We start from the raw sequence: 14,640 nt of genomic DNA on the forward strand, positions 1-14,640 counted from the left end.
GCTCTAGTATGTATCACAATGTCCACCATACAGGGATAACAGATGTGAAATAGCCAAGAGGCTGGGGTGCAAATCCATACACATACATGTGACATCAAGGCCAGGCAAACAAAGTTAGCAACCATAGTATTAACCAGTGAACACCGTCAACCCATGTATCATACACACACACACACTTGCCTAGGCAACAGCTGCTATGTTGGTAGTACCCTGCATATTACCCACTGATAGTAACTATGGTTGATTGCAGTGGGCTACAGAGGACATGGCACCTGTCCATCTGTCCAATAGGCATGTATATGCTGACAGTGCACCTTCCCCATGTTCCCCACTGGACACCTGCAACACCTGTGGTGCCAACAAATGTGACCCACGAAGGACATACCATGCCTGAAAACATTCCCTGTATGGACAGATGCCACTGACACCAGGGAATGCTGGTATCATGCTATCAATGTAGGTGCAAGGTAAAACTGATGTCCATTATGAGTTCCCACCACATGAGGCCAGCACTGGCACATCTGATGATAATGTGTGTACAAAACATGGGCCAGACACCCAAGGTACAGTTCCACATGTCACTGTACATGCATGTGGGAGGTGTGCACATCCCAGACACCATCCATGTCATGGATTAAGGGACACATACATGGCAAGCAATGCACAGCATTGGCCACACACAATAGTCGCCCAGGTGACTAGATGGTGAATACAATACACACCTGTGTGGGCAAATCCAGAACCTACACCCCTGAGCCACAATGCAGTCCATTGTCATGTGGGCTGATGCCAAGGTATACCCATCACCTAGCCTTGTATAGCTGTATGGCACAGTCGACCACTACACACTCGTGAAGCAATACACTCATGCATGTCAGTACTGGCACCATGTGTGTGTGTGTGTGTGTGTGTGTGTGTGTGTGTGTGTGTGTGTGTGTGTTGTATGATCACATTCACACTCACTACAACCCCCATTGGCATACTGAAAGCATGCTGTCCAATGTCAGACACCTCCAAATACCCTTTGCCCATATAACCTCTGTATGACCCCTGTGTTGTATGTGATACCTGCACAGTAATGTGTTGTGGCAATATCACTAGTGATGAGTTGTATTCCTGGCCTGCCATGTGTGCCAATGTGTGTTTGTCCCTGTGACAGTGTGGCTGTGTTGATACTGGCACCTGTTCATGTGGACAGACACGTATACTACACACACTGTATAGCTACCATATCTCTGTTGCAGATGCCACTCACCATCGCATATATGTTTTGAGGGCTCCTCAACATGTAACCTATGTGGCGCATGTGATAACTGTATAGAAATGTGATAGCACTACATAGTCGTCAGGAGTTTGATACCCTGTGCTGGTAGGTGTGTGACGCAAACATGCTTAAGTTTTACTTTCCCACCCCTCCCTGACTTTACTTTGCCTCTGTCTGTCTCTCTCACTCCCTCTCTAGTGGATGTGGAGACCCACACCTGCTTTGCTTAGACAGCAGCATGTGTATTGTAAGTGATGCTCATGATCAGCTGATGGCCTCTGTACAAATTGCAGCCCTCCTCTAGCTGATTGCATGTGGAACAGCTGTGGTAACATTCCCATAGCCAATTGCATGGAAAAACACTCCAATATCTAGGAACATCATGTTGGTGTTGGGCCTTTTCATGCACTGTGAGCAGCAACTAGATCTGTTGTTTGACAAACAGCATCACAGATGGACTGGGGGTTTACCTCTAACAACATACACTGTGGAAACAGGCCAACACACAGGAGGGGGGTGTGCCTGACTTGACTACAGACTGTAAGTGCTGCTATACTGTGATTGGAGTAGTGTTGGTTTAACAGGGTGTGTGTGGATATGGCTGTCCTACATGTTTTAATACCTGTCATGCCATTGCTATGTTTATGAGGAACCCCCCATCTGTAGGGTCATCTACAGACTGAACAGTGTGTGGTGCCTTTTGTTTCTTGTGTTACCCACAGAGCAACTACCTGTGAACTGCAGAATGTAGTGTGATGATTGCAGTCTGTAGATGGTAACAGCCATGAGAGTTACTGACTTCATATCCCTCATAGGGCATATGTAGCAACAAACCCTGTTACAATAGTAAATGTATGAGGTTATCACAGCCACATGCAATGTTGGCCCTGTGTTTGTGCCTCCAGCCACAGCTCTGTCAACCTTTGTACATATGCCATGCAGTAAGAGATGCATATGTGCTGTACACCATATTTATTGACATCATATCTGATAACAAGCCAGTGAAATATCAGACTGCTACACATGTTATGTATAATAGGGGTTAAATTTGATGACATTCTCTGGACAATCTGTGATTGTGTGTACAGAACTAAGGTCTGTGTACTTATGGTGATTGTCGACAGTGTGCATATTGTTAATATGTACCTTGCCCTGTGTACAGATTGTGGTAGATGTCATTGTCCTTGTTCCTGTTCTATCTGATGTTGCATGCTGCTCCACTGTATGTTACCCTATCGGCTTACATGTTTGTAGGGCCAAACACACACTTGTCCATGCCACAGACAGGCATCGGACCACACTGTGCAGTGGCCCAGTATATGTAGGGGTAGTGTGTGAGTGGCACATATGAGGATGGTGTTGAACAGATAGTCCATGTACTGTAATATTATGCTAGCTTACCATATGTGGATGTGGCTGTGTTCACATTGGTTGTGGTTATGCACTTTCACACAGGTGTCTGTTACTCTGTGCTGTGACATGCCTGTAGTGCCTGCTATATATGCAGGCACATGTGCATTCCCCCATAGGAAATGAAGGCCAGTGTTGAGCCAGTCTGCCTGTAGCCTGCACAGTGCTTTGTTACATGCCTAACAGCTTAGTGTACTTAGCCAGTGAGATGTCATGACCAGATACTTGCCAGATGTGCTGCTGCTGGGCCACCATAACAGTCATGTATGTTAGACAAAGCAGTGGGATGCTGTACAGATGTATGTCAATAATTAGTGGGTAGTATGTGGCCATGGCACCTCTGTACCAGCAGTTATTATGTGTTAGGACAGACAGAGGTGTGTGAATGCATAACCAATGGGGGAAAATGTGTACCAGTAGTTACATGTTATACCCATCTATGTATACCTCTGGACTTTCCAGAGTGTGTCAGACTGTCCACATATATTGGCCATATCTCTGATGTAGTCCACAGGAGCATTACTTTGGTAGCAGTGGTACTGTACTATGATGTCTTTAGGATGTCTGTCAGTAGCTAATTGTGCACATGTTAAAAGCAGATGTGACCTCCCACACACAACATGTCTGTGAAGACAATCCCTATTACAGTGGCAATAATCTACAAATATACCTGCAATACATACCTGACACCCCCTTGCACTACAAAGTTGAGATTATTGGGGCTGAGGTATGGCTCCACTCCATGTTCAGGACATATGGTGAACATATATGTATATCTAACTATCCATATATCTATATAGCTATATACACATATACATATTGACATATATAGATGTACATGTATATATATATGTATATATATGTATATATATATATATATATATATATATATATATATATATATATATATATATATATATATATATATATATATATATATATATATATATAAACACTCAGATAGATACATATACGGAGCAATATATGTCTACACATATACAGATAGAGATATATATGCACATATATTTATGGATATCTACATATATATTGACAGTAGCAGGTATATCAGAATAGATATGTAAGCACATATAGTTGTACATATCTACATATATACCAACATAACTAGGCTATATATACATATATCTATATATACATATATGTACATATATATATATATATATATATATATATATATATATATATATATATACATATATCTATATATATCTATATATATATATATATATATATATATATATATATATATATGTATATGTATATACACATACGAAGAGATGTACACATGGTCATATATATGTTGCACTACACAGATGTGTATACAGACATATGTATGAGTATACATGTGTATTTACATGTAGACATATATAGGCCTATAATATGTATATAACCATATTCCTGTCATGTGTAAACCTCACGGTTGTGTATACCCTCACAGATGTATCTCTCACAGTAGGTATCTGCTATGTGTTCATTATGATAAAACAACATATGTGATGCAACAGTCATATCAATAACAAGGACTACACAATTTAGGAAGTAAAGGCAATTGTTCAGTACTACTCAATATATGTATTGACAGCTATATTGGTAACACAAAAGCTGTTTTCACAATGGTCATGGGGTAGTGGGTAAGTGTTGTGACTTTAGTGTACAGGGTCCTGGGTTCAAGACCTGCAAAGGCTGTTCATTTTGTTGCTGGGCAGAACAAGGGCTGTCAGATACAGAGTGGTTAAGGCAGTCTTGAGCAGCTTTAAGTGCGTTTGCATGGGTTTGCAAAAAGCTAAGTAGTGCAAAGCTATGGGTAAACATACAGGCATTTACACACTGTAGACTTTGGTTATCATAGGTTCATAGGTTTATACTAGGCTATCTGCCCTAAGGCATTTATAAGCCTAGCCCAAATTTTTGTGGCTTACGCCACCTATATGAAAAAAAATACTGTGCCCATTAGTTTGTTGTGCCTCTGTCCAGCAGTGACACAGAGATGATTCCTGGGGTAAACCAGCCACAGGTCAAGATTTCTCTTGAACAGAGCCAGCGAGGTGCTCTGCCTCACATGGACCAGGATTTTATTCCACAGCATAGGGAGTCTCTGAGTGAAAATCTATCTATCCTCCAGCACATCCTATTTATGTCCATGCTAAGGTTTAAGCTTGCTCTAGTGGTTTTGGTGGATTTGGATTTTTGAGGTGGAGCATGTCCATTAATTCCGGTTTGACATGGCCTTGTATGTCAGGCACATGTCACCTCTGAGCAGACGGTATGCACTGAATAGAGCTGGTGTTTCTTCAATCTGGCAGCATATGACAGATTTTGGTTTTTCCCTTTTTTTTTCTTTTTTGTTTTGGGTTTGGGGTCTCTCCAATGCTGGGTGAGATACACCCAGATATGGGGGCATGGTACCGATCATTGGTCTGATAAGTGAAGAGTACAGGGAACAATGACCTCACTAGATCTGGATGTGAATCCCTTCATGATCAGGTGGGCAATGTAGAAGGTCTTTCTAACCACTTTAGCAATGTGAGTGTCAAAAGAAAGGCCACTGTCTACCTGGGTCCCCAGGTCCCTGATAACCTCTTCTGTGCTTAGTGGATTGCCACCTATATGGTAGCTTGGGGTTACCTTGTTTTTCACGAAGGCGTTTAACTTCAGGCCATGGCTCTGGCACCAGCTATCTGTTTCCGTGAGTCCCATCTGAAGGATATCCGTGTCCGATGCACTTTCCACTATGGCGCCCAGTGTGCAATTCACCACAGCTTTTATACTGCAGCAATGTTGAGACTTGTTAAGCATGGCTTAGCCCTGGTAACCAGGTCACACCACCCAGTCTGATAACATAACTGGGTAATGACATCTGTAATAAGTGTATGTAATGCCATGTACAATACATGCGCATATGTGCTGTCATTACGGTAGCAAGGGGTGGTGAGTGTCATGTGTGGGACACAGATGTATATGAGGCCTGTACAGCACTGTTATCCATGTGAATGTGTTACATACAGGGGTAGTAGCCCAGGGTACATGCTGTCACACTGGCATGTGGTGTATCATGGCAGTACTACTGTTGACAGTGCTTACCCAGGCAAGAGCAGAGTGCTAAATGAAGTACTGACAACAGGCATAACCTGCAGGCATAGCTGGACTCTGAGACCTCCCTGTTGTATCCCTGGTGTGTGAGCTGTGTCACAGTATATACTTCTTACTGGGTAATGATCCATCATGTGGAATGTAACTGTAGACTATCGTCTGTACATCACATGTTACTGAGGGCTTCTAACATGTAGTTATGGCATATATATTGTTGTCAGATGTCTATCTGTCAACACACTCATGCGACTGCATAGCTACTTGCCAAGCTGATGACTATCAGTCCCTGTACAGATGTGCAGATGGCAGGTATCCAACTGGGATATGTACACACAAGCTAAGCTTGATTGACACTGACATGTCTGCCCAGCTGTGTAAGAAGTGGCACATATAGGAGATATCACCCTGTATGCACCACATGCACAGGTACATCCACTACACTACCACAGTCAATCAAACATGCTTGGGTACAGGTCACCATCACAGACAATAACCATGTGTTGTAATGCATGTTACATACATGTCAACTTGATCACCTCAGTGGTGATGTGCTGGAGGCACCTGGAGGATTGGCTGATGCATGTCATTCACACCCTGAGGGTCAGTGGCAGTAGTGTCTGTTGATAGATGCCCAGTGCCACCTGTCAGGTGGCAGGATAACACTGTACACACAACCCCTACACAAACCATCTCCCCTTGGACAATAGCTAGGTACACAGCTATGACCACCTGCAGGGATGCACCCCTGTACTGACACATGTGTATGTGTGCATGACTTAATATAGCAGTGTCTGTGTGTTAGCACACCTGTTCTTGGGAATTCCATGAGGGCCTTCACAACCAAGGCAACAACCCTTGCTATAGTCAGTTGTGGCTGCTGCTGTATGGGGCATTACATGTACCCTGTTAAGCTCCCCTCCCATGCCGGCTACATGAGCCTTGCAGTACCAGCACAACAGTGTTTTACAAATGGGGTGATAGGCATGGAATATCCATTGTGTTCTGGCATGTGTGTGTAGGTGTGCATGTCCTTATATATGTAGGGACAGCATTCCAAGGCCATATACTCCTATTACAATACTCATTTCTACACAATAGTACAGATAGTGTTGTTACTGCCCATAGGTGAGGCATGACAATGTAACACTCTACTATGTGTGTGGCATGTGCATGAGATGCATATCCCTGTAGTACCACTGTTGAGGTATACTATGGGTTGTATCGCAGTCATGACCAATGTGTGATGGTGGGTATGGCAGAGTGTCATCATGGGTTTCAGGGAGTACAATATCTACTGGGGAATGTGGGTGCTGTGTACACTGTCAATACACCAAGGTACACCCGGTATATGTTCCATGTACCAGTATATGTTCCATGTACCACATTATGGTTACCACTGTCACCATCAACCATACAGGTAACTGTTACCACAATCCAAGCCAATTATGCATGTGATGTGTGCAGCCTACCTGTAACACATTAGACACATGGTCAGGTTAGTTAGCAGTGATAGGCCCTGGTATCTCGTATGTGTGTCTGTCTGTTATGTGTCTGTAAATGTGTATATGACGGTATGTCACACTATGTGTTGTCCAAATACACCCATCATATCCCCTATTAGCATAGTGTACATGTCTGGGGATCTTTTGCATGTAACATGTAACCTGGGATACACCTCACCCTAAATGCTGTGTGGTGTTTGTAATGTAAGCCACACACTTCAGTATCACTACATAGCAAGGTAGGGGTCTACTCCCAGTGTTGCCAAGTAACAGTGTACATGTATGTGGATGGGTCTACATCAGGTTGTAGGGTATACACGCCTCAGTGGGTCACCCGTCCATGTGGCACAGGCAATAACCGGTTTAGTAACCTGTGACATGTGTTCAACTGTACCTCAGATATGTCACAGCCATGGTGTCACCACAGTGACATACCCCATTGTGGAATATGACTGCAGACCATCCTCATGCTAACACATGTACACCTACAACACAAATGGATAACATTATAGAGACCACATCCAACCAGTGTTAATAACAGCTATAAGGCATAATTGCTGGATGGCTACACTACCTGCCATATATGCATTACACTCTACTTCCTACAACATGTTACACTGCAGTACTGTGGTACACTGTAGTGCAGTCACTGTGTGCATCAGAACCATATCAGCCTGTCCCTGCATTGATGGTATGGTTGACAGGGATGTGGCACAGGCATCATCATATGCACAGTGTGTGATGTTGGTTTTCCAGAGGCCGAGGGTCAGCCATACATTTGACACCATGTGTGTGGGTGAGGGGTGCACTGTGGAGAGCCGGGGAAGGTGGTGTGGTGTGTGTAGGTATGGGGTTGCTCTAGGTGTGTTTGCATAGTGTATGGGTATGCATACACACAGTTCTGCCATGTGGCTGCCCTACACAGGTGTTTATGGACAGATGCAGACCATACTTGACAGGGTGTGCAGTTCACTGCCTCTGGCCATGGACATGTGGACTGTGCCTGCCAGGTGTTCCATGGGCATGTCCAGGTACATGCTTTGATGTGCTCCTCTCACCTGCTTATGACAATTGTCCGCTGGTACCAGGTTCCTCCTGGGACTGGCCAGGACCATGTTCACGTGGCCTGCTGTGGTGTGGTGTGGACAGAACACCCCCCGCACCACCGGGGCTGCTACTGCCACTATGTGAGCCAATTGGTGTCCTAGCACATCCACGTTGACTGCCACCTGTTGATGTTACTGTTACACATCCACATGGGCGTTGCTGCATCCCCACCATATGTTGAAGCACGGACACACCACAGCCAATAAGGGCCATCATCTCATCATGTTGTCTATCCATGAGCTTGGTATAAGCACGGATGGCACCCAACAGTTCACAGTAGTTGTTGCTTACAGATGCGAGAGCAGCCCATTGCAGCCTCAGGCCCTGTCTGGTGTAATATTCCATACATGCCTGCACCACCATGACAGCCTGAAACATGTGCCTGCTGATACCAGCTTTGTCACCTATGCCAGGGGCATTATGTCCAGCGGCCCTACCATGAGCACCCTGGAACATCCACCTATGTGGTGCCCTGCCAGACATCTGGCTATGCCTGCTGTGACCGGACACAGTAGGCACGGTTACCACACTTCCATGTGCACTGCCACCAAACGCCAGCTGCTCCTCCGCTGTGGCCACTGGTGATGGGGTATGTGTAGGATCACATATTGTTTTTTTGGAAAGGTACCCAGGAAGAACTAGCATCTTTTATCATTTATCTTTACTTTACTACTTCATTTTTAAGGTTTACATACAAGATAGCTGTAGAGATTATAGATTGTCTTGATATAAGACTGGTATGGGACAGGACTAGCAAGAAACTAGAATCAATGATTTTTATGAAGGAAACATATTGTAATTTCTTTCTGCACTATAACAGTTGCCATCCTATGCATCAAAAGAAAAGCATAGTGAAAGGACAAATGGTACGAATTTCAAGATTAACAAGCAATGACACTGATTTTGAAAATGAGATACATACATTAAATTGCATGTTTAGAGACAGAGAATACTCATTGAAAATGTTGATTAAAACTAGAAATTATGTTATGCAGAACAGGAACAACAGATTTATTCCAATATTAAACACAGAATCAGGTGTTAATAACAACAACAAAACGATCTGTTAGCTGATAGTATGTTAGTTCTCCCATATAACAAGAATACCTTGACAATTACATCCACAGTTCAAAACAGTTGGAAGACAATTTTTGATCAAGACACTATGAACATCCTAGGATTGTTTCCTGGAAATACTTATAGTAGGGGTCCTAAACTTAAAAACTTATTAGAGAAGCAACAAACAAAAATAAGAGGTTTAGTCTCCAAAATGTCAAAGTGTAATGCGTTTAAGGCCTGTAAATGTATTAATACAGCTCCATATGTTGCAATTGATGGTTAGTATCGTACCCTTCCATGTTCTGGTAAATGCAACTGCAACACCAAGATGGTGATCTACTTAGCTACCTGTATGTCCTGTCCTGTTTTCTATGTGGGTAAAACCACTAGGAAACTTAAAGAAAGGATATTAGAACATAGTAGAGACACATCAATAAAGAGAAAAAAGAGAATGCATTATATATGTATTCTAAGAACTGTAATAATTAAAAAAAATTCTGTTCTTTGTCATCAACAGAGTGTTTGATTATGGTAGGGTGGAGACTTGAACCTATATCTTGAGAAACTAGAGTTTGAGTGGCAACTAAGAACTAATGCCACTGTTTACCCTGGCATAAATGACAACATCTCATTAGCTCCGGTGTTGAAATTAAGGGCACTGGAGATTGGAAAAAATTATTATATTTAAGGTCTGTTTATTCTGGTTCCTTGGTTCCCTAAATACATACAACATAAAGTAGGTATTATGTAGTGTAACCAGTGTGTATTTTTATTTAACATTTTTATCTAATTTTTTATCCAATAATTTTAAATTAGTTATTTTTAACTAAGTTAATATAACATATTTATTTTATTATCACTAGCACTTTATAACAATTTGCTATGTGTACTAATATACATTTATGTATATTTAAATGTGATTTCTATTGAACACAGCACTTTGCTCATGCTGATGTTCTGTCTTTTTAAATAAGTATTCATTCATTTCCCTATTGCATTGATCATGTGACTGTGTTAAGAAGTTTATTTAAGCTTGCATTTGAATTTTAACAGTTACTCTGATGACGCCCTAGGAGCCACAGGGTGAAGCACTTAGTCTTTTTCTGCAATAAAGTTTGTCAAGTGTTACCATTCTGTATGGGTTTGGTGGCATTTTTTATTTTTATTTCACCAGTTATGGTAACCACACTTCCCTGTGCACTGCCACCAAATGCCAGCTGTACCTCCACTATGGCCACTGGTGATGAGGCACTGAAACTGTGTGAGGGGTTGGGGTGGCTTAAAGGGGGATGTCAAATGTTGGCACTGTGTCGGCCCCTGACAACCCCACCTGTGCCTCAACAGTACTATCATCATCTTCGGTGTCTGTATAGACACCAACATCAGACTGCATGCAGGAGGGATCCTGACCAACCTCACCACCTGTGGGGGAAAACAATAAACTCACTTTAAAACCTATACAACATTGCCTAACAGTACACACACACACACACACACACATGCACACACACACACACACATACACACACACACACACACACACACACACACACACACACACACACACACACACACACACACACACACACACACACACACACACACACACACACACACACACACACACACACACACACACACACACACACACACACACCTCTCCATAATACCTCTGTCCCACTTTGCTGAGGGACAGTCCTCTTTGGGGTTGTGTCCTGACCTTCTGGATTCCTGTTCCATGCTACAGACCATATTATACTATTTGCTGTCCTGTGATTACACACATGACAGGTATTCCTGCTGTGTAATGTGGCAGTCTATGTCCATGTGCTGCACAGTCCCAAAGGAAGGTACAGCCATATGAACACCCCACAATCACACGTGCATACATGGCCACCCACACAAAACACATGTGTGCACACACGCATCCTACATGCATCTACCTCCCTCACACACACACACACACACACACACACACACACACACACACACAGACACACACACACACACACACACACACACACACACACACACACACACACAACAACACACACACATACACACACACACACACACACACACACACACACACACACACACACACACACACATACAGGTGAGGTTGCACAATGATAGTACACACAATCCTCCTATTACCCATCTGTCAACATGCAAAACATATGGTACAGAACAGCATGTAGTTCAGCTATAGTCAATCCATGATAGCAACAGTATACATGTGTGTGATGCATGTGCTGTGTCACTAGGTGATGCCCCTTCCCCTGGATACCACTGCACACATGTACACAGTATTGCTGTGCACCTGTTCTGCACCCCGCCATGCACTCTGCGCCACAACTCATAGGTGTACAACCCATTGTGGAATGTGTAGTACTGTGTCAGTTATGTCAGATTTACTTCTCACAGCCCCTACGTTTTTCAGCAACACATACCTGGGATGATATGTGGACAGTTGTCATTGATGAATGCCTGATGCCTAATTTTAGCTGTTAACATCAACAGACCATGTATGACCACTCCAATACTCTTACACTGACAACCATCAGAGCATATCATGGCTCAGAGGGGTGTACACACCTTTATTGATTTGACACACACATCCTTGATCTGCCATGGGACCACATCACCACATATTTTAGCAGTACACAAGCCCGGTATGTGACATATGTCCTGCACTATCACATGCAGTGTCTACAGATTGTGTTAAGTGTGCGGCTGCTGACCACAATGCATGCACACCGTGCGGCCATATGTGTCCATACCCTTATCATGACAGTTTATCGCACCTCTTGTTGTGTGTACTACAGCAGTCACTATGCCTGGCAGGGGTATATACAAGCGTGGGCCATCTGCATTTGCCAGTGTATGTTCAGTCTGCCCTACACATATCCCCCTATTCTGCATGATTGCAATGTCTACTCATGTGCACATCCCATGGTGTTCACACACTACTTAGCATTGCTTACATTAGACTTTGCATTATAACTCCTTTTTGGCATTGAGTTATTATTCATTACACCTTATATGTATGCCTGGTATCCATGATTCATGTGTATGTACAATGTATGGGATCCTTGCATTTTATTGGGGACTTCAACACTCTATTACAATTACACCTGACCTCTGGCCTTACTGCTGTACTTCAGTTCACATATTTATGTTATGTAGTGGGTTAAGGCACATATGTCTGTATACAGATTCTTTTCACAGGTTCAGTTTGGTTTTACTATGGTGAAGACTTGTTTGATGATACCTCATTCTTCTGTACTTCTTTGATGGCTTGGTGGTTAACTACTGTGACTATTGTGTATAGGGTCCTGGGTTCAAGACCTGCATGGCTGTTTATTTTGTTGATGGGCAGAACAAGGGCCGTTGGATACAGAGTGATTAAGGCACTTCTGAGTATTTGTAAGTGGGTTTGCGTGGGTTTGCGTGATGGTAAGCACTGCTAAGCTGCCGTTACATCTGCTTACAGAGAATTAGCTTAAGCTCGCTTACTAGTGCTTACATATGCTTACTACTGCTTATTGGTGCTTAAACCTGCTTACTAGTGCTTTATTCATTATGACACTGACACCTCACATGTGCATTTACTGCAGTACTCCAGTTCATAAAAATATGTTATTTAGTGGGTTATGCAACATAAATATTAGTCATAACGTGCTTTGCCATGGAAAATGGAATGTGCTGGAGTGAGACTCAAACCGGGAATGCCTGCTCGTAAGGTGAATGCTCTGCCCCCTACACTATTGCTATGCTGCTTCATTTGCATACATCTTCTTGGTTATCCTCTTCAGCCATTAAGCTGCATTAACCATAGCTAAGTGATGGGCACACCCGTGCACCTATGGTTAGCTTTAATCGGATTTTAAAATAAAAACAAATACAAGGTTTGTTCATTTTATCTGTAATTGCTTGCTGTTGTACATGAGGAGGAATGTTGGTGGGGATATGCGGACACCTATGAGTGGTCTCACTTATTTCTTACCCCTTTCTGCTGTTCTTCATTGTGGGGGCATGTATATTCTGAGAGCTCTGCTCTCAGACATGGCCCCTGCACTCTTACATGCTCCATGTAAGATTAGGAGCTCAGGCAGCATGCCTCATTACTATGCATGGTGAGCTGCCACCCTGCTTCTAAATGGCCACTTCCGTGCAAGCTAGTCCTGCATGGAGGAATAGTAAATCCGGTGGTGTCTCAGATAGAGAGAAAGTGAGAGAGGGCATTTTGGATTTTGTCTAGAGCTAACAACAACTCATCAGTACTCTGCTTTTGCTCTATATGTAAGTTTATTTAGAACTGTGATTGCTCTTAGGAAAAGATAGAAAACAGTAAGTTTAGTCTAGCTGTTTTCTATATTTATGTCAGAACTATTCTACAGTATTATTTTAAACATTTTCCTGTGATTGTGATATCTGAACTTTTGACTAGCACTGTGTAGTAAGAAGTATTGTCTTGTGTTTTTATTATTTATTATTAAATATTTTTAAAGCTTTCAACTGTGGTTGTTTTGTGTATAGATAATTTAAGCTCTAGAGTACATTGCATGTATATAGTGATACTGTACAAGGCCACTGCAATAGTCTTGCTTCTCAGTCGCACTTACAATTTGGATATCAGTAATATTACACAGTAAAATTGGGGACCCTTTAGTAAGGGCCTTATTAGTAGCTGATATTAGTGGTTGGTAGCAGCTGGTACTACCTTACAGACTGGCAGAAAGGCACATAGCTGGAGAACCTGTGCCAGCCTTCCCCAAGAGGGTCTGTGTGTTTGTATATAACTCATATCTTAGAGTGTGTGTGTGTGTGTGTGTGTGTGTGTGTGTGTGTGTGTGTGTGTGTGTGTGTGTGTGTGTATGTGTCAGCTACTTGGGCAAGGACACGAAGCACTGGTTGGACAGAAAGGTTGCAGGAGGTTTTAGCTTAACCACTAGGCTGAGATCTGCACCCTATAACTGTGCCAGTGGGGAGTCTTATTAGGGATCTGGAGAGAAAGGGAGAAACCAGCCCCAGACTGACTGTGATCTCTGTGTGCTCTTAAGGGAAATTGTACTTTACTGTGTGTGTATTTGTTATCCTTCCCAATGTGAACAATCCTCACTGGTGTTATTGGTGAGGATTGCGGATCCTTGATTATTGGGCCAGTGCACGGGTGTCACAGTACTA

This window comes from Protopterus annectens, chromosome 4.part1 (genome assembly GCF_019279795.1).
Source record: "Protopterus annectens isolate FY-2018-M chromosome 4.part1, PAN1.0, whole genome shotgun sequence".
Taxonomy (NCBI): domain Eukaryota; kingdom Metazoa; phylum Chordata; order Ceratodontiformes; family Protopteridae; genus Protopterus; species Protopterus annectens.